The following is a 23031-nucleotide window of genomic DNA, read 5'->3' on the forward strand; positions in this document are numbered from 1 at the left end:
CTGTGTTGTTTTTACAATTATGACAGTATCACCAGGAGAGGGGCTTTGGCTCCACCAGTATGTTGGAGGCCAGAACCACATGTTTTGATTGGGCATAAGTTGTGCGCTTTCACACAAAAAAGAGTTTGCCCCCCACACACCTGTGATGGTTTTGTTTATTTATCCCGCTGCCTGAGCTTGAATTTTCAGGGACTCACACATGACATTGCAATGCTATTAAAGTGTATTGGGGGCTCATTACGATGGTGGGACCGTTGTGGTGGAAGGATCGCCCGCCAGTAATGCAGCAGTCCCACCACACATATTAGGATGCTCCCGCCAATATGGCAGGCGCATCCTGGGCCCTTAACATTAAGGACAGTGCTGCTGGATGCAGCACAGTTTGCAATGTCAAAATGGTATACACTGCATTTCCCTGCACTGCTTGGTAGGCACCACGCGGTGCCTGCTACGCAGTGCAGGGAAATGCAGGAGGGTACCCCCCAGTGCAGCAGCACCTCCCCCGGCACAAGGGGGGCCTGCAACGGGCCCCCAAACTCCATCCCCGCCAGCCTTTCCATGGCGGCATCGCGGCCATGGAAAGGCCTTCTCCACACAACATCCTGATTTGGTGGACGGTGCCCGCTAGGCACCACCACCATTTCAGGCACCGCACCCCATCTGTCAGGCAATCGGAACGATTGCCTTTGGTGGTGTAGTGGCGTATGGACTTTGCATCCGCTGCGGTACCCACAGCCATCCTAAAAACCGGCGGCTAAATTAGGAACAACCGCCAAAAAACACTGACCTTGGCGGAACAAGGCAAAGGAAAAATGCTCATAGCCGGCGGAGATGGCCAAAACTAAGGGTGGGCGTAGTGGGCGTAGTGGGGCTACGTGAAGCAGCGCGTAGTGTGCACAAATCTACGCACACTACGTGCTCCGCGTAGCCCCACTACGCACCACCCACCTCCCGCCCGCCCTCCTTTTAAAACATACCCTAATTGTAAATTAAATAATAGTAAAGACACTTACCTGAAGCGCGGCATCTCCGGGGCTCCCTCTTCCTGGTTTCCAACTTCTTCTGACAAATGCGCATGTGCGGACGCCCGCGCATTTCTCGCAAGAAGAGTCTTTACTTTTATTTAATTTACAATTAGGGTATGCTTTAAAAAGGAGGGCGGGCGGGTGGTGGGTGGCAGGCAGCTACGCTTCGCCCTGGCGTGTGCGTAGCGCTGCCTGCTTCGCCTACTTTGAAAACTGCGAAGCAGGCAGCGCTACGTACACTACGTGGGCGAAGCGTAGTGTCTCGCCCAGGGTTAGCCAAAACCCGTCCGCGGCAGTCGGTTTCGTGGCGGAAAGCAATCAAACCGCTGCCAGGACAGCGGAGACAGTGCACGGAAAATTAGGATATCCCCAATGGTCCCGCGGTACGTTCCGCTGTTTCCGACCGCTGTGGTCTCAAACAGTGAAGAATGGGAGAGCCGGCGGAAGAGCAGCAGCATAGTCACTGCTGCGGACACTCCGTGACAAATATAGTGGTCGACAGAAAAAACTCACAACAAGGCCACAAAGTGCACACAGCAAAATAGCCATGCCACCCCAGAAACCCAGAACACACCCCAATGACACAACCACATGGCAAATACAAAAATACAAATCTCAGGACAACCCACACAACACACCTGACAGCAATACCCCATTTGGACACACCCACATAGCTGAGTATAAAACCAGCCCCTTCCCTGACCACATTCCTTTGCAAAACTCCACAACTGAAGTGCCCAACACCAGAGAACAAAGGAGAGGCAAATCAACACACCATCACTACTCACACCACACACAGCACCACTACCACCTCCACTTCTGCACCTCTAACCCCCTGCACATCACACACCATACACATCACCACCACCCCCAACACTCACACCCCTGCACCCATAACCCCTTTGCACATCACACACCATGGGAACACAGAAAATGCCCAAATTCACAGAGAGTGAGTTGAAGGTTATGGTAGATGAGATACTCAGAGTGGAACCACAACTGTTTGGTATCCTGGTCCAACAGACACCATTAGCCACAAGAGCACAAATGTGGGCAAGGATAGTCGATTAGGTCAATGCAGTAGGGACCACCCCACGATCAAAAAAGGAAATCATGAAGCGGTGGCATGACCTGAAGAGGGTTGTGAAAGAGAAGAAGAGCAAGAACCGTGAGCTGGCTCAGAGGACATGCGGTGGCCCTCCCATCCCACTAAAACATTCAATGCATAGGAGGGGAAGGTGCTTGCCATACTGCATCCAGAGATTCTCACAGGAGTAGCTGGGGGAGTGGAGGCTGGTAAGTACAAACAAATGACTACCACCACACTGCTGTGTACTGTCTTGCACAACTACAAAGCTACATCTCCTAGACCCAAGTACATTCATCTGCACCACACACGTCCCAACACATGTCTCACAGATCCAACATTCACTCCCTCACATTCACCCCAAACGTAGCTAGCAACATCACTATGGGGGCATGTGCACAGGCAGCCAGCACTTCAACTCCCACCAGGTCCCCTTGTCCCACAGCTCAGCAAGATGGAGCACTCCCCCCACCCCACCCAGAAGCATGTGGCAGCCATAGCATTGCTCTCTTCAAACTGACAGGTAGGTAGCCATCTTCACAGGGAGGGTGTTTGTGGGTGGGAAGACTACACTACAAATGCCACCAGGTAGCCCTGTCCCACCCCTGAGCACGATGGAGCACCACCCCCACCCAGAAGCACGTGGCAGCCATTGCATTGTTCAACTTCATCTAACAGGTAGGTAGCCATCTTGCCATGGAGGGTGTTTAGGGGTGTGAGGCCTGCACTACAACTCCCACCATGCCCCCTTGTACCACAGCTCAGCAGTATGGAACACTCGCCCCACCCAGAAGCATGTGGCAGCCATAGCATTGCTCTCTTCAAACTGAAAGTTAGGCAGCCATCTTCACAGGAGGGTGTTTGGGGCTGGGAGGCCTGCATACTACTCCCACCATGCCCCCTTGTACCCCAGCTCATCAAGATGAGCACATCCTCCCACCCAGATGCATGTGGCAGCCATACTATCACTACAAACAGACTAACAGGTAGGTAACCAGTTACCAGGGTCATACTGTTTGTGGGTGGGAGTCCTGCACTACTACTCCCAACAAACACCCATGTCCCCCAGCCCATCAAGATGGACAAAACCCCCCCGAAGCAGTCGGAAGCCATTGTATCTCCCCAATCAAACCAACAGGTTTGCTTCTATCTTCCCAGGGAGGGGTGTCTGTGGGTGGGAAGACTGCACTACAACTCCCACTAGGTAGCCCTGTCCCACCCCGGAGCAGGATGGAATACCAACCCCACCCAGAAGCATGTGGCAGCCAATGCATTGTTCACCTTCATCTAACAGGTAGGTAGCCATCATGCCATGGAGGGTGTTTGAGGGTGGGAGGCTTGCACTACAACTCCCAGCATGCCACCTTGTCCGCCAGCTCATCAAGACGGAGCACTTCCTCCCACCCAGATGCATGTGGCAGCCATACTATCACTACAAACAGACTAACAGGTAGGTAGCCAGTTACCAGGGTCGTACTGTTTGTGGATAGGAGTCCTGCACTACCACTCCCACCATGCACAAATGTCCCCCTGCCCATCAAGATGTCGAACTCCCCCCCCAAAGCAATCGGAAGCCATTGTATCTCCCCAAGCAAACTAACAGGTAGGCAGCCATCTTCCCAGGGAGAGGTGTCTGTGGGTGGAAAGACTGCACTACAACTCCCACCAGGTAGCCCTGTCCTACCCCTGAGCAGGATGGGGTACCACCCCCACCCAGAAGCATGTGGCAGTCATAGCATTTCTCTCTTCAAACTAACAGGTAGGTAGCCATCTTCACAGGGAGGGTGTTTGTGGGTGGGAAGACTGCACTACAACTCCCACCAAACCCCTTTGTACCACAGCTCAGCAGGATGGAACACTCCCCCCACCCAGATGCATGTGGCAGCCATACAATCACTACAAACAAACTAACAGGTAGGTAGACATATTATACTTTCTTGTCCCACCCCTGAGCAGGATGTAAGCCTCCACCATACACACACACATAGATGTGTCACAAAACAAAGCCAAATGTGAAATTATAACAGTAGCCAGTACGTGCGCCCAGCCAGTCTTCTCAAAAAGCATGGTGCCATATGACAACACCAGCCCTCTCATTGCATAAACATACACACAGATCCTATTGCCACTCACAGTGTGCAGACAGCTAAGCAAATGAAACCGTCACAGCAACCAAAGTGTGACACACCAATGCACATGTAGAAGAAAGTCTGTACACAATCATGCAAAGCACCAAATGACATGTTGAAGTGCCATGGGGCCAGAGCAATAAGGACTATATGAAAACAAAGAAAGCATGGTTGGTGGTACAAATCAAGATATGCACATGACAAGACAAAGGTATGCATGAGCTGACAATGGTCACTTCATGCCCAGATGTAATGTCTGCCAGGGCAGAGTATTCAACAAAGAGTTCTGACATGATATCTTTGTTGCGCTAGTCCCTAGATGGCAACATGTCCCTGTAATCACAAATTATGCACTTGGCGCATGGTATGTATTGATACCTCACACCATGGACAAGTAATGCATGCACCACAGCATCATGTTAGGAGGCACAGTAGTGCACATAGAAAACAATGTGATGATTAGTTAACTGTGTGGTGTACAAACAGTGAATGATACACAGCCAACACAAAGCTTGATGCTGGTCCATCTGGTGTGCCAGGGCGCAACAGGTCCCAGGACCCCATCTTTCCCCCACCACATCTGCTGCACCAACAACGTCACTGCAGAGCCCTGCAGTTACGGCCTGTGTGTCCACCGCCACCACCACCACCAGTGCTGCCTGCAACACCCTCCCTGTCCCAGAGGATGACCACTCCACACCACCGACTGAGGAGGGCAGGGAGAGGATGCAGGTGTGTAGTCACCAGACCGGCATCAAGCTCATCATCCAGAGAATCCCGGGAGTCAACTTCTGAGAGTCAATGTACCCGGGGGGATTGGCTGTGCAGGTTGCTGGTGTTGTTTTCTGCAGTGAGTTGGGAGATGGTCATTGTAGTGCACACCAAAAGCTTTGTGTTAGCTGTATGTCATTCACTGTTTGTACACCACACAGTTGACTAATCATCACATTTTGTTGTATGTGCACTACTGTCCCTCCTGACATGGAGCTGTGGTACATGCATTACTTGTCCATGGTGTGAGTTGTCAATACCTACCATGTGCAACGTGCATGATTTCTGAGTACAGGGACATGTTGCCATCTAGGGACTAGCGCAGGCAAAAATATCTGTGAGGACTCTTTTTTGCTCACTCAGCCCTGTCAGACGTTAGATCTGGCCATGAAGAGGCCACTGTCATCTCCTGCATACCTTTGTCTTGTCATGTGCATATCTGGATTCCTACCACCAACCATGCTTTCTAGTTTCTCATTTGTTCCTTGCTGCTCTGGCCCCATGGCAATTACACATGGAATGCAGTGATGTGCATGATTGTGCCCAGACTTTGTCCTACATGTGCATTGGTGTGTCTTACTTTGGTAGCTATGTGCACACTGTGAGTGGGGATAGGATCTGTGTGTGTGTGTGTGTGTGTGTGCAATGAGGGGCTGGTGTTGCCATGTGGCACCATGCTTTTTGGGTACACTGGCTGTGTGCACATACTGGCTACTTACTTGTTCTGTTTTCCCATTTGGCATTGACTTCACACATCTGTGTGTGTGTGTGTGGTGGAGGCTTGCATCCTGCTCAGGGGTGTGACTAGAAAGCATGATATACACGTGAAAAAAAGGGTGGTAGTGTTCCCAAAAGGGAAATATCTGCACATTCAATATATAGTAAAATAGATCATTCATTTAAAGCGTGTATATATCCTACCATCGGGTGCTCAAATTACCCTAAAAAGAGTCTACCACCAAATGACTCTAATAGCAGAAAACAAGGTTTGCACACTAACACTTACTAGCGGTTACTGATGATTTATATAAACTTGAAGACAAGTTACAAGATACACCTATAAGATATAGGGATAATCTAAATTGGGAGGAAAGATTGGCTCTACAACAACTATCCAACTACAAGAATGTGGTTATAAAGGAAGCAGACAAGGGGGGCAATATTGTCCTTATGGACAATATGGATTATATAGCAGAGATTGATCACCAATTGGCTGATAATAATGCGTATACTAAGATTATTAACAATCCAATAAAGGATGTTAACTCTCGTGTCAATAAAATTCTCAAGTATTGGCACAGTGTAGGTCTTCTATCTGATTTAGAATTGAAATACATGTACAATCCAAGTCCTATGGCAGCCTATATATACACTGCCCAAGATACACAAAAACGCCACAGCGCCTCCATTTAGGCCAATAATATCTGGCATAGGAGGCCCTACAGAGCACATTTCTGAATTTATTGACATATCATTGCAACCAATTGTACGCAATCTCCCTTCGTTCATTGAAGACACTAAGGATCTGCTCAACAAACTTGAGGATCTAGTTTGGATGAAGGATTTTACTTTGGTAACCCTTGACGTATGCGCTTTATACACAAGCATCCCTATTGAGAAAGGGATGGAAGCCCTCACATATTTCCTTTCCAAACGTGATGCTACTCTATACGAGCATACCAAAATGTTACTTGATCTAACACGATTCACGTTGGATAATAATTTTTTCAAACACAATGATACTTGGTATCAACAACACTTGGGAGTTGCAATGGGTGCTAAATTTTCACCAGCTTTTGCCAATCTCTATATGGGCTTTTTTGAAGAGCACCACATATGGAAATCATGTCCATCGGAAATGTCGAATCACATCATATATTGGCGTTGATTCATTGATGATATTCTTATGATATGGGGTGGTAGTGAAACAATACTTAGAACCTTCATTGAGTACATGAATGATAACCAATACAATCTGAGTTTCACGTCCAGATATAGTAAGACCAGTATTAATTTTCTGGACATCACTCTATTTGTTGATAATGGTAAACTAGAATGCAAACTGTTTAGGAAAGATACAGCTTGCAATTCAGTTTTACATGCAGACAGCGCACATCCATGCTCACAGAAACAAGCCATCCCATTTGGAGAAATGACTAGGCTGAGACGTAACTGCAGCACCGAAAGGAACTTCCAAGAGGAAGTTGTGACTCTCAAAAACGCGATTTCTAGCTAGAGGCTATGACCGTTCCCTCTTGGATAAGGCACACACTAGAATTAACAGAACTAAAAGATCAGAACTCCTTAAAAGGAAGTATGGGAAAAACAAGGGGAAGGAGAAGGATATTATTGCGTTTATTACACACTTCAACTCACATAGCAGCCACATTTTCAGCACTTTAAATAAACATTGGCAACTCCTAAGATTAGATCAGGAACTTGGCTCCTACTTATCAGCAAAGCCTCAGATTATATACAAGAGGGGTAGGACCCTAAGAAATATATTGAGTCCATCAATAGTCACCAACCCAATAATGACTACTGGCAAAACATGGCTACCGGATAAACCTAAGGGTTTCTATAAATGCTCCATGTGTTGCGGATGATAAGAAAAAATAATTCTGCCATAATACCAAGCAAAAACATACTATACAGCAGTTTATTAACTGTAATACCAAATATACAGTGTACTGTATTGTCTGCCAATGTAATCTCATCTATGTTGGCAGTACAATACGGTCTCTTAAGGAAAGAATACAGGAGCATATAAGAGCCATTCGTAATCATAATGAAAATTACCCATTAGCAGTACATTATAATACTGCACATGCCAAGTCAGAGATTTTGCATTTAAGATTTCATGGGATTGCCACAGTTGGCATTAATCCGCGGGGTGGTGATAGGATAACAACTTTGAGGAAATTTGAAGCCAAATGGCTTATTAATCTGCGGGCAGTAGATAGAGGATTGAATACTGATCGTGAGCTGCATGTGTTTTTACGAGAGTAATATTTTCAGTATTGTCTCAGCCAGGTGTAACTTAGTACATTCCAATATTTGGTGTGTGCGATGGTAAAACACTGAGAAGGATATCTGAAGAAGAAATGTGTTATGATTATATTTGTTTGGGTTTGACATCTATTATGATATTGTTCAATATGTCTGTACGTAGATAACAGTCATCTTACCTTCATATACATATGGTTATGGGTGTATTCTAAGATGTGCTTTAATGACTCCTCATGTTTCTTGTGCTTTCATTAGACATGTTCCTATCAGTTTAGGAGTATGGTTGAACTATGTACAGTTAGGGTTCACCATTGTTATGATGTTTGGCTCCCCAATACTTGTAGCGCTTACTTGACTGGGAGTTATTTTATATTTTTGTATACAATTTGATTTTCAGTATGACAATAAATTTGGTGTTGTCATTTAAATTGTAAAACTGAAATGTATGCACGGAGGTGGGTGACGGTCCTTTTTTTTATCCTACTAGCTCTTGTCCTTTATGCTTATTAGCTTTTGTCTTTCTCTCTTCTTTTGTTTTGGATAATATGCATCTAACCTTTTCCGGAACATTCCATTTCCATTATGGTTAAGGATGGATGGTATTTTGGGACAGAAAACACAATTTGGTTTATATTTTTAATCAGTACACATAGGGGCTTAGTATATTAAACTGACTCGCCTCTATTTGCATTTACGTGTTCTATGTGAAAGTGATTCTCGGGTACGTATATTAAGGGGATTGTTTCATTAAATGTGCCCGAGTCAAAGAAAATAAAAAACAGTTTGTTTTAAACTTGTTATCGAGCGCGATCATGATGTCCGTTACTATGCATCATGATCCATTCTTAATACTCTGAGATGGCGCTGTTGTTTGTAACGGGGTTCAGGTCCTTCTTAAAGCTTTTGTTTGTTTCCCTGTTTCAGTCTTTGGTCTGAACCATGTGACCCAATCAACCTAATAGAGACGTTACCTTAATTTAAATTTTGAGCAATTTGCACTTTGCGTTTTCGCTATTGACATGATAGTACGCGGATTGGCGTAGCTTTTGCTGTCTACCGGTAAGACTACAGCAGAAGGGAGATGGTTTATTTATACCGCACTTCTTTATACCGCCAGTTGCTGTGTAATATTGTGGCTTATTGTGATTATTAATGCTCTAGGCTACAACTTATCAGACTTGTGCCATGGAAGTCAGAATAATTTGAAACTATAAGATGCCATGTTCATTCGTCTTGAATTGGGATAGGTGAGTGTCATAAATAACAGAGAGTTCCATTACGCCTTAGTAGGGCTATTTTTCACCCGAGGGTGTTTTGTCTTAGTCTATTTAGGATACGAATACTGTATTATTTATTTATAACAGTATTCACCACTGTGTTTGCTCCCCTTCCTAATAGGTGTTGGTTGGTGTTACGGAATATGATTTTAACTGTACCTAATGATAAGTTTGATATAGCCTCTGTTTGTGGATCTGTCGGGACTGCAGCCATTAGTTTTAGTTTCAATATATGCCGGGAGATTGGGGGTGTTTCGGTTGTTATCATTTGTCTATACTTGCACGGATTGGGTCAATCAATGGCATTTACATGCCAGCTATATCTCCAGGAATAATCTCTGACCCTTTTCGTGGGGATGCCAAAAGGAATCTTGATTGTCTTAGATGGATAGGACAACAATAATTGTGTCGTATGAGACGCAAATGATGTAATGTGTTATGCTCTTTTGCGTGTACATGCTGTGGGCATTATGGTCATCAGCTGACACCAGGGTTTTATTAGAGCAACAATCTATGCCTATAAGGTTGGCCTATTTATTTATAAAAACATGTCTATACAATATTTTACAATATTGTGATGGGCTTTGACACTCCTCTTTTTTTCAGTTGATGCAAGGTGTACCAGCACCTATCAACGCGGTTTATTTTCAATCGTATTTTATTCATGAACATTGGCCATCATATATTTCAAGATTCACAGATATCGACCAGATTGGTAGGTTTAGATGTTCAATGTCTGGCTATGCCACATGTTAGATTACACAGTGGTTTTGGTCGTTTGGGACTGCAATACCTCAAAATCTTCTATTTCTTGGTTCCATACATAATTGTGCTTTGAATTACATGCAGTGTACTATAATACATATTTTTTCCAAACAAGAATTAAAATATTGATACACTGTCCAAACATTTGTTTGTATATACATGTATGTCTTATGGTGTTAGTGTATCTTATGTCAATTTGGCATAATTACAATATGGATATGATGTTGTTGAAGTTTTTACTATACATGTTTGTCCTCTTGTGTCAACTATATTTATGTCAATATGTTTATTATTCCAGCCTTGAGAAAGTCTTAGAACAAGACGAAACACGTGTTGGCTACTATGTGCTGGGAATATTTTATCTAAATAAGGGAATACTTCCGTCTACAAGAATAAAGAAACACGGAATTATTTAAGATCTAATCGTCTGGAATCATTGTCTTGAAATCTTGTTATAGGAACCTGTTCGCTTTGAGAAAGGGAATGAATTGAGAAAAGAATTAACTTTGAACTTTTATGTTTCAATGTACTTGATCTCTACTGCTTATAGATCAACAGTATATTTTAAGGTGTGCTGCAGGAACCCTAATCTTGTTTCTAAGAAAGCATGATATGTCTACCTACCTGTTATTTTGTTTGTGGCGATACAATGGCTGACACATGCATCTGGGTGGGAGGGGAGGCTCCATCGTGCTGGTCTGGGGGACGAGATGGCCTGGGGTGAGTTGTTGTTCAGGCATCCCAACCTCAAACAGACCTCCCAGGGAAGATGGCTACCTACCTGTAGGTTTGTTTGGTGTAATGCAATGGCTTCCAACTGCTTCTGGGTGGGGGAGTGCTCCATCCTGCTCAGGTGTGGGTCAGGAGGCGTGGTGGGATTAGTTGTACAGGCCTCCTACCCACAAACACCCTCCCAGGGAAGATGGCTACCTATCTGTAAGTTTGTTTGGTGTACTGCAATGGCTTCCAACTTCTTCTGGGTGGGAGAGTGCTCCATCCTGCTCAGATGTGGGACAGGGGGCATGGTGGGAGTAGTGGTACAGGCCTCCCACCCACAAACACCCTCCCAGGGAAGATGGCTACCTACCTGTGAGTTTGTTTGGTGTACTGCAATGGCTTCCAACTGTTTCTGGGTGGGGGAGTGCTCCATCCTGCTCGGTTGTGGGACAGGGGGCATGGTGGGAGTGGTGGTACAGGCCTCCCACCCACAAACACCATCCCAGGGAAGATGGCTACCTGCCTGTAAGTTTGTGTGGTGTACTGCAATGGCTTCCAACTGCTTCTGGGTGGGGGAGTGCTCCATCCTACTCGGGTGTGGGACAGGGGGCATGGTGGCAGTAGTGGTGCAGGCCTCCCACCCACAAACACCCTCCCAGGGAAGATGGCTACCTACCTGTAAGTTTCTTTGGTGTACTGCAATGGCTTCCAAATGCTTCTAGGTGGTGTGGAGTGCTCCATCTTGCTGAGCTGTGGGACAAGGGGGCCTGGTGGAAGTTGTTGTGCTGGCTGCCTCTGCTCATGCCCCCATGGTGATGTTGCTAGCTACGTTTGGGGTGGATGTGAGTGAGGAAATGTTGGATCTGTGAGACATGTGTTGGGGAGTGTGTGGTGCATATGAATGTACTTGAGACTAGGAGGTGTAGCTTTGTAGTTGTGCTTGACGGTACATAGCAGTGTGGCGGTAGTCATTTGTTTGTACTTACCAGCCTCCACTCCCCCGGGTACTCCTGTGAGACTCTCTGGATGCAGTATGGCAAGCACCTTCTCCTCCCATGGATGGAATGGTTTTGGTGGAATGGGAGGGCCACCGCCAGTCCTCTCAGCCAGCTCACGGTTCTTGCTCCTCCTCTCCTTGACAACCCTCTTCAGGTCATGCCACCGCTTCATGATTTTGTTTTTGGATCGCTTGGCGGTCCCTTCTCGGCTATCCTTGCCCAAATTTGTGTTCTTGTGGCTAATGGTGTCTGTTGGACCAGGCTACCAAACTGTTGTGGTTCCACTCATCTACCATGACTGTCAACTCACTCTCTGTGAATTTGGGCATTTTATGTGTTGCCATGGTGTTTGGTGTGCAAAGTGGTTTTGGGTGCAGGGGTATGAGTGGTGGGTGTGGTAGTGATGTATATGGTGTGTGATGTGCAAGGGGGTTAGTAGTGCAGGTGTGGAAGTGGTGGTGGTACTGTGTGTGGTGTGGCTGGCGATGTTGTGTTTTTTGCCTCTCCTTTGTGCTCTGGTGTTGGGCCCTTCAGTTGTGGAGTATTGCAAGGGATTCTGGTCAGGGAAGGGGCTTGTTTTATACTCGGCTATGTGGGTGTGTCCAAATGGGGTATTGCTGTCAGGTGTGTTGTGTGGGTTGTACTGAGATTTGTATTTTTTTTTTCCATGTGGTTGTGTCATTGCGGTGTGTTTTGTGTTTTGGGGGGCATGGCTAGTTTGCTGTGTGCACTTTGTGGCCTTATTGTGGGTTTTTTCATTCGTTTACCATATTTGTCACGAAGCGTCCGCAGCGGTGGCTATGCTGCAGCTCTTCCGCTGGCTCTCCCATTCATCACTGTTAGCGACCACGGCTGTCGGAAACAACGGAACGTACCGCGGGTCCATCGGAGATATCCTAATTTCCGTTGCGGTGTCTCCGCTATACTTGCGGCGTGTTGGTGTTTTTTGGCGGTTGATCCTAATTTGGCCACCGGTTTTTCCACGGTACCGGCGGGCGGTTGTTTTCTGCTTCCATGGCGGTCGGAGTGGTTTTCCGACCGCCATCCTAATAGACCCCTAGGTGTCATTAGTACCTAATTTCAGCTGGTGGTGGCAGGTGAGGCACGCTAGTACTCATCTTTGGTGAACAGCACTCATTTTTACTCGTCAGACTTTCACCCAGGGCATGAGAGAGAAAAACACAATGGAGGAAATTAGGAAGACGAAAAAGACAGAAAATCCCTGCAAAGGAAGAAAACAAGTATGATAACCTGAAAGAGTGAAATAAAATGGCAGGGAGTGTGTGCTGGTGGATTAAAGTGGCATAAAGTGTATAGGAGGCTGGCTTTTTATGTAGCATACTAAAATGAGGTATACTATATAGAAAGTACAGATGACCTTTGTTGACCTACAGAGCTTAAATTATTAATCCCAAATGCTCTGTTTTGTGGTAGTCTGGGTTAGCAGTTCTGGCTTCTCAGAGGGTAGTTTTAATACAATAGTGGAACACACGCAGAGTCAATAAATAAGACACACACTCAAGAAGAAAGGCGAGAGCAATTTAGAAAAATAACAGGTGTTTTTATATTTAACACCAAGAACTTTCTAATTGGGTAAGTACTTTTCAATGTGTAAATTTTTGAAGGTAAGCAAAGTGTTCACTCACATTCATTTTTTTGCGGTAATTCTTCCCTATGAAGGAAAAGGCATAAACTATACACGACTATTTGCAAATGGTTCTCAAGTGTCCCCTTTAGGACTTGAGACGCTAGGGGGCCAAAGTCCAAAGTACGGCCAATAGTTCAAGTTTACCTGCCCTGGATTTTCCGGTGCAGAGGTGCTGGACCGGTTGGTCGCCTTGTGTGCCGCACCTTAGGAAAAGAGGGGGCACTTAAAAACAGGCTGCAGAGGGGGACTTGGGGACAGGTCTGGGAGCTCCCAACAGAGGGTGGCTCGGTTCCTGGGAGTTCTGGATGCAGGCGAGCACCGTCAGTTGTCTTGGGCCCTGGTCGGGGAATTCAGGTGCAGAGGGTTTTGGTTGGCTGGTGCTCGTGCATCAAAGGCACCCCTTGGTTAGACCTGCAAAGGTGACAAAACAGGACAGCTGGGCCACTATCAGTGCAGGCCTGTGCGGTGCTGATGTCCCTCATTGGCTGCTCAGTCTTTGCGGTGTTGGAGTCCGGATTGGCCTCAAACAAACTTTGGTTGATGCAAACGGCCTGGTACTCCAGGTATTGTTGTAGAGCAGCTCAGGTTGGTCCTGGCATCTTTTCACTTGGCAGGGTGATGGATCTGACCATGGAGAGCAAGGTGAACTCCTCCTGGGTGGCTGCTGTGTTGGTGGACCCGGTAGACAGAGGAACGGTGATCCAGATGCTGCGGTTGGTGCCTGCAGGTTGCCTCCAATTCAAGGGAGATGCTGACAGCTTGGCGAAGTGCTGGAGGCCCTCTGAGGCTTTTGGAGGATGCACAGCTGCAGGACAATTTGGGTTGCTGCAATTGTCGGAACAGGCAGGGTTCCACCAAAGGCCACCAGCAGTCTGCAATTCTTGCTTCTTCAGCTCTTCTTTGTCCTCTTAGTCCTTCAGTTGGACAGATCTGAGTTACTGGTGTAAGTGGGCCACCTAAATACTCAATTCTGAGGAATTACCGGGAGTCAAGGGTAGTAGCCAATGGGCTACTTAACCTTGAGGTCACTACTTCCCCTAATGGCCACATCATTGGTGGCAGGATGGATGATACGAGTCATCGACCAGACTAAGAGGCTGGTAAGGTTTCAGGGGGGTCCTCTACGGTGCCCTCTCGGTGAATATCTTAATAAATCCACTTCTGGCATCAGTATGATTTTATTAAGATGAGGTATTTGATGCAAAACACCATAGGTTTCAGTAAAACCATCATGTAGCTGGGGAACTCGTTACTACTGAAGATGGCTTCCCTCTTCACTTGTACTTGCACCAGTAATTAGACATAATATCAGGTTTTAAATATCATCGTGCAATAATCTCGAGTGTAAAATGTCGAAAGTCAAAAATATCGTTGTATATAATATCAATGTCAAGAATGTCGATGGGTTGTGTTGTATAAAATATCGTTGTTAAAAATATCGATTTTAAAAATATAGTTAGGAAAAAATATCGATTTGTTCATGTGAATTATTTAATATAGTATATAGTTTTAACTGTATTATTTTTTAATTAATTGTATATGTTTTATATAAAAAATGTTTTATTAGCGGGATGTTTGGTTTATAGGGGATAAGGGTGAGGAGTGTTTTTAACAATTTAACATACATACATACACACACGGGTGGGGGTACGTGCCGTACATACACGGGTGGGGGTACGTGCCGTACCTACGGGGCTGGGGGTACGGCGCGTACATCCGCGGGGGGGCTGGGGGTACGGCGCGTCCATCTGCGGGGCTGGGGGGGACGGCGCGGCCATCCGCGGGGCTGGGGGGGGGACGGCGCGTACAGACGGGGGGCTGGGGGGACGGAGCGTACATACGGGGGGCTGGGGGGGGACGGTGCGTACCGGGCCCCCTATTCCGCTCGCATCGCGGCGTCCTTCACTTTTCCGGCACTTTTTGGGTGCCGTAAAAATATTGCCGTCCGGACTGCTGTCGGTGCGAATCGTACTTTCTGGGACGTAAAACATGTCTAACTCCGTCCGGACGTCACGTCCGCGGTGTCCCGGATCACATTCGTATGGATTTTGCTGTCGGTCGGTGTTTTTTCCGACTCGTACGGAAATGGTGTTTCCGTAAGAATGATACTTGCAAGTTTGTATGGTGTTTTTACCGGGTACGAGTCGGACGGAGAAAACGCTCCGACCGACGGTTCGTACCCGGTTTTTCCAGGATCGGAATCGGCCCCTTAGTGTCCAGCACCTTCCCTGAGTCAATACAGTTTGGTGTGAGAATAGTAAATCAAATATGTTTAGTGTACAGCGCCTAGCACCTTCCCTGACTTAATATAGTTTGGAGTGGGAATAGTAAATTATATATGTTTAGTGTCCAGCACCCACCTTGAGTTGATACAGTTTGGTGTGGGAACAGTAAATTATGTATGTTTAGTGTCCAGCACCTTTCCTGACTTTTTCTAGTTTGGATTGGGAATAGTAAATTATATATGTTTACTATCCAACGCCTTCCCTGAGTTAATACAGTTTGGAGTGGGTATAGTAAATTGGATATGTTTAGTGTCCGGAACCTTCCCTGACTTTTTCTAGTTTGGAGTGGAAATATTATATTATCTATGTTTAGTGTCCAGTGACTTACCTGAGTGAATACAGTTTGGAGTGGGAATAGTAAATGATATATGTTTAGTGTCCTGTAGTCTCCGTGAGTTGATACAGTGTAGACTGGGAATAGTAAAATATTAGTTCTTTATTTTGTGGTAAGGTTAATGATACAAATCTATGTTTAAGTGGTAATAGTATGTTATGCATGTGTATTCAAAAAAATGTGTGATATATATATATATATTATCTACTGGCGGTCGCCAGTAGATAGTTATAGTTAGGACCGTGTTTCCATAGGAAATCCGCAACATTCTATTTGGAATAACTATGGCGCCGGTTGACGAATCCTCGCGAAATTTTCAAAATAGGTGGGGCGCTCCGCTCCTACCCTGAAAGTCTCGGGGGGATTCGTCAAGCGGGGGCTGAGAAACAAGGGGGGTCCCAAAACGCGTTTTCCCCATGCAATTTTCCATAGGGACCTTTAGTCCAAGGTACAGCCCGAACGGCTGAACAGAATTACTTGAAATTTGGCAGAGAGGTAGTCCGCAGGTCAGGGAAGTGCCTTTTGCAGGTCTGGTGTCAATCTGTTCAGTAGTTCCTGAGAAAATCAAAAGTAAAATCATATATATATGTGGGCGGAGCCTAACCACACATCTCATCCTGAGATCTGATTGGCTGTCAGCACTTCATCCAAGAAGTGTTGGCAGTCATCTTGGGACCAATATACATGATAGCACCTCATTAAAAAGCATTGCAGTTAATAGAAGGTTTTAAGACTTTAGTTACATTATAAATCATTTGTTGATGGTACCATACTCATTTTAGGAATTGTGGTATGTTCTAAGGTGATTTCACCATGTGAAAAAGCCTTCTGCTGGGATATCATGATTGAGAGAAAAATATTTTCTCATGCTTTTCCCACATAGGTTTGGAAGGTGATCTATAAGCTAAACTGAGAGCTTATTTTCTGTAAATTCACATTATCTTTCTCAGTCATGTGAGAATGAAGTCTGACATTCTCAGTAAAACATGTACATCCAACAAGGGCAGAGACTGTCAGTTGATTCCTTTGTGTTCTACTGCAGCTTCCCAGAGTGTTCCAAAGAACAACTAGAGCGCTTACAGTCCTACTTATGATAAACGTATGGCACACCTGAAGCCATCTTGCTTGGATTAAAGTGGTAACTCTTAAAACATTTAATTTAAAAAGGAACAAAATGAGGGGGTTCATTTTTCCATAAAAAGTATGATTAGTGCTGCAGAAAGAAAAATTAGGGCACATTTTGAGTGACTTCTCAAATCCTCTTCTATTTCATTAAAAAATTCTGACATGCAGACTGAAACATGCACTTTCAATACCAGCAGCAGTTTTCCCTGGTGAGCAGTAGCTTTACTACAGTGATCTAATGAGCAAAAAGAGTGCTAACATTCTGAATTGATGGCAAATGTGTGACACATCTGAATGCCTTCTTGATGGAATCAAAGTAAAAAACTGAAAGTATTTCCTACTGAGGAGACTGCAGTAAATGAGGAAATTAGGAAACTTCATAACAAATAAGTCTCCCAAGATGGCCACCAGAGACAAAAGAGCCCAAATGTAGCCCAAATATCACCCAGATGTAGCCCAAGTATAGCCCAATGACAGAATGTCCCAGAATGTTCTTAAAAACAACTAGAGCGCTTACTGTCTTCATTATGACAAAAGTATGGCACACCTGAAGCCATCTTGATTGGAATAAACTGGTAACACTTAAAACATTTAATTTAAAAAGGAACACAATGAGGGGGTTCATTTTGCCATAGAAATTATGATTAATGCTGAAGAAAGAAAATGAGGGCACATTTTGAGTGACTTCTCAAATCCTCTTCTATTTCATTAAAAAATTCTGACATGCAGACTGAAACATGCACTTTTAATACCAGGAGCAGACTTCCATGGTGAACAGTAGTTTTACTACAGTGATCTAATGAGCAACTAGAGGGCTAACATTCAGAATTTATGGCAAATGTGTGACATATCTGAATACTTTCATGGTGGAATCAAAGTAAAAAACTGAAAGCATTTCCTACTGAGGAGACTGCAGTACATGAGGAAATTAGGAAACTTCATAACAAATAAATCTCCCAAGATGGCCACCGGAGACAAAAGAGCCCAAATGTAGCCCAAAATCACCCAGATGTAGCCCAAATATAGCCCAATGACAGAAGTGTGCAAAACACTTATTATTTTGTGTTTTTGCAGTGTAATATAGTGCAGACTTGTCAGGTATTGGAGTGCTTTACATGAGCATTGGTTACATCACACAAGAACAAATTCATTTTGGTTGTAGACATGGGGAGAGTAAGTGATTTGACCAGAATCACAGAATGTCGAGCTGAAGCAGAAACTCCAACCTGGTTCCCCAGTTGCAAAGTCTGCAGTTCTGGAAGTAACACCACATCCTCTCCCCTAAGTGCAACATTTAATCAAGTGGTCAACTGGATAAAAAACATAAAGATAACCAATAATTTAAAAGTGCTTTGTCGCTATTTGAAAACTCAGAAAATATGTCCTTATTTTAGTCTTTTAGAGCACTAACCATAATTTTGATGCCAATAAGACCCTCTCATATATGTAATTTCTAAAGGAAATGCTCTAGGTATTACAGCATGCCAACAGACCCGATTCAGCCAGGAAACATCCAATGTTTTTAAGCTCAAATGGGCTTTATTTGATCTTTCTTCTGTCTACAATCTCCTCTTTTTCAATGTAACTCAAAGGGGAAAATCAATACCCCAGTTTTTTTTCAAAATCTCCCTCTTACCAAGTTCAAAATGTTCGCAAGTATGGTACATTGGATCATGGAAGGAAATGGGGTAGGGACATGGACTTGGATAACAGAGGACAGGAGGGACATGGAGAGGTGCACCAAACTGACCCTGCAGGGCAGGCATCAGGGTTTGCAGCAGCACAATACACCACACAGGGCATGCGGGACAGGAGTGCAGCACAACAATCCATAGAAAGCAAGAGGGAGGGGACAGGACCATGCACATGGACAACAGAGAACAGAGGGGCAAGAGGCAATGGTAGCTAGCTGACCATAATGGACAGCCAGGAGAGAACGCTGCAGCATAACAGACCATAAAGGGCAGGAGGGACGGTTCAGGGGCATTACAATGGAACAGACAAGCCAGGAGGGAGGGAGTAGGGGTCTGCACATGTAAACAGAGGGCTGGGGGCAAGGGGACAGGGCAGGAGCAGCAAGATAGCCATGGAGGTCAGGCAGGATGGGCACTAGAAGCAAGACACACCATGAAGAGCAACAGTGAGACTGTGATGGCATACACACAGACCATGGAGGGAAGGTGGGAGGGGGTCAGGGGCAGCTAACTGACCACACAGGGAAGGTGGGAGGGGCCATGGCAGCACAGAAGACCATGCATGGCAAGTGGGAGGGTTAGTGGCAGCACAATGGCTATGATGGGCAAGAAGGAGGGTGCAAGGGCCTGCACAAAGGACGATGGAGGATAGAAGGGAGGGTCAGGACCTGTGCACAGACAAGAATGTTCAGGGGAAGGGGCCTCACAACAGACCGCACGGGGCAGGCAGGAGGAGCAGTTGCAGCACAACAGACCAGGGAGGGCAGAAGGGTGTGGCAGTACAATGCACCATGTAGGACAGGAGGAAGAGGATAGGGGCATGGCATGTGGACAGGCAGGGTGGAGGTGGCAGGGACAGGTTACAGTCATCTGACAATGCTAGGCAGGTGGGAGGGGAGTGGCAGCTCAACAGAACACTCAGAGTAGATAGGAGTGGCAGGTCCATGGAACATGGTGGGCAAAAAGGATGGAACAGGGGCATGCACAAAGACATCGGAGGGCAGGGGGAAGGAGAATAGGGGCAGCAAGCTAAGCACAGAGTTTAAGCAGGAGGTCAATGATGGGGCATAGAATTGGGCAATGGAGGGCAGGAGGAGTGGACTGGTACATCATACTAAATTGAGGGCAGTGGCAGCACATCAGACCATGCATGGCAGGAGGGAGGAGGCTAGTCCATGGATTCACACAACAGAGGATAGGGAGGAGGGGGATGGGGCAGCAAGCTAACTGTTCAGAGAAGGCGGGTATTAGGAACTTTATTGTTTTTAAAACGTGTGTCTGTGCAAACTACTTAAAATATGAACAAGTATGCAGCATAATCTCACTTTTATTCAGGAAGAAGAGGGCGTTTGTGACTGTGACTCCGGGCTCACTTGGCAGAAACACCCCCTGACCCTCCACCCCCTATCGCAAAATGTAATGCCCGTGAAAAGGGTAGGTGAACACGGTGTTATATAGAACATAGTCCTGAGAGCACGATTGAAAATGAAAACTAGATATAGTGTATGGTATAAACTATGCACCAAAAAGTGTGATATAAGATGAACCGGGCGTCAAATATAATATGCAATACATTGTGCGCAATGACAGATTCATTGGAGAGCGCGAGATAGCACAGGCTCTAGCGCGTGCTATGCGATATGCGCCTTGGAGTGTAATATGCACAGGGCAGTGTTGTGTAACCTAACTAGTCACTAAAGTTGTAATATAAAGTATGTGCTGGGGAGTGTAACGTTGCATATGCACTGTGACAAAGATATGGATCCCAGATTGTAATATGTATGGCATAGCACTGTGCGTTATAACATAGGCATCGAGGAAGGCACGTTAGATGGGGCAATATAACCCGTGCGAAGCCAAGTGTGGCATGACATATTCACGGGGTGGTGTTACAGTGCACATGGGCTAGAGAGTGTCATAGCATATGCACTTGCTAGTGGAATACAACACAGAGGTGTGTGGCACTCAGCAGGCAATGGTGGGTGTAACACAGCATTGGGCTCTGCCAGGAGCGCGCTGTGACTCTCAAGTGATGTTCGTCCCCTTTCCAGAGAGTAAAATAAAAAGTATTACTCATCTGGCAGTGGATGTGTGTTTTATTAACCGTGAGGGGGGTTTCTTGCATAGTTTTGGTCGAATTGTTGTCGAATCCCCTTTGAATGGCTTGGTGTGCATGTGTAATAAATGTGCCCGTCAAAAGCTACCCATGTTTGTATAAATAAACGACAAGGGTGTCTACCGGGATTAGGCACGGTAGGGCATCAGACATGTCAGAGCTTCACTAGTGGTGTAAATACATTCCACGTGGATTCATTGTATGCATAGTCGCCTTTTAATGAATATCACGCAAATCGTCATGGTGATAGGTACGTACGGTTTGTCCAGCATGTCCTAGGTGTGTCTATAAATATATATATTTTTAAAATAATAAAAAACAGTGGCCGGCCCTGGGGATTGGGGTCAAAAAAATATAATTAGGAGACAGGCCCTGGGGGATGGGGTCATCAGGGCCAATAAATTAGAATAAGAAGGGGAACCACACAGCCCCCCTTCTTAAAAAATTAAAATAAATAAAAGACTGGCATCGTGCCGGAGGCCACGCCCCCTCCTTGCAGCACTCTGCAAACGCGCCCCCTGGCGAGTTGTAAGTTGGGGAATTAATTCCTCTTCAATACTGAGGGTCCCTGAGGGCCAACTAGCCCAACGGGCATCTCCAGTATGCGCCAGGGAGCTGCGCTGCAGACAGGTGTTCTGAGGCCAAGCCCCTTTTTACACCTCTCTGCAACGCAGCTCTGTGGCGCTTACTAGAGGTACCTAGTGGTCTAGTTTGACCCTAGGGACCCTTAGGATTCAAGGGGACTTAAGCTCTCAACTTAGAACAGCCACAGGGCGCGTTTACACAGTGGTGAAGGGAGGGGATGGGGCAAACACGCACTATGGCACGTTTTAAATTGGGATATAATTTCCCTTCAATACTGAGGGCACCTGGGGGCTAACTAGCCCACCAAGTGCTTCCAGTAAGCGCCACTGAGCTGCATTGCAGAGAGGTGGTCCAGGCCGTGCCACTTTTTACACCTCTCTGCAACGCAGCTCTGTGGCACTTACTGGAGGTACCTAGTGGGCTAGTTGGACCCTAGGGACCCTCAGGATTCAAATGAACTTAATCTCCCAACTAAAAACGGACACAGGGCGTGTTTACACAGTGGTGAAGGGAGGGGACGGGGCCTGAGTTAACGTGTGCAAAAACGCCCTGTGGCCTGTTTTAAGAGGTAGTTTTAATCCCCCTGCCCTATTATATACTAGGGGCTTACACAGGAGGTCATGCTAATCATAGGGGGACCCCAACGCATAATGTTCCCTAGTGTATGTAGGTGTTTTCACTGTATTCTAAGTGTCTTTTAACATAGCACTGGCTCTAGGACTGGTTAGTCAGACTCAGTTACCACCAGTATCCGTCTGAAAAAGTTGAGGGTATAGGATGATTTTGCAACAAGGCTTCTTTCTGCTCTTCTTTTTGTTCTTTCTGCACGTTATCCTTCTTCCTGCACTTTTCTTTGTCTTTGAGGACTTCTGTTGCTTCTTTCTGCACTTCTTTTTTTTCTTTCTGTCCATTTTTTCTTCTTTCGTCACATGTCCTATCTCTGTAGGCATAGTTAGAAATTAGCATTTAAAAAACCTTTGAAATTCACAGAAAAAACCATAGGTTTCAGGCACGTTATAGTTAGGAATTAGCATTTAAAAAGCCACAGAAATTCACTGAAAAAACCATAGGTTTCAGGGGTGTTATAGTTAGCTGGACTTTTCACTTGTACAAAACCATTGAAATTCCCCCGTTATAGTTAGTTCAGCTAACTAGAACTCGCGCGCCCGCAATGCACTGCTGATGACGTCACATATTACATCACTCATGACATGGTCAGTGACATCACTCATGACATCACTGATGACATCTCAAATGACATCACTAATGACATCATCCTTGTGATAGAGTGACAGACCTCCTCTCACCCTAATATAACCTTTGATACACACATTCAAAAATAGAGACTACAATTTTCAAAACAATGGACATACCAATACCAGTTACAACAACCTCTTCAGTAATTCTAAGATCCACATACACATCCACTCATTCACCAACAGTCCTATACAGTCACTCATACATGT

The 23031-nt window shown here is 45.6% G+C and overlaps 1 long non-coding RNA gene across 1 annotated transcript in view; it reads left to right on the plus strand.

The window, feature by feature from the left end:
* The first annotated feature begins 8952 nt into the window (after positions 1–8952).
* Positions 8953–23031, plus strand: part of LOC146864071 (uncharacterized) — an 86528-nt gene continuing 72449 nt past the window's right edge. The window contains exon 1 of the long non-coding RNA XR_014976606.1: positions 8953–9080. This is a non-coding gene — a long non-coding RNA (uncharacterized LOC146864071). The remainder of the gene's footprint in view (positions 9081–23031) is intronic.

The sequence above is a fragment of the Triturus cristatus genome, chromosome 2_1, assembly GCF_964204655.1.
Source record: "Triturus cristatus chromosome 2_1, aTriCri1.1, whole genome shotgun sequence".
NCBI lineage: Eukaryota > Metazoa > Chordata > Amphibia > Caudata > Salamandridae > Triturus > Triturus cristatus.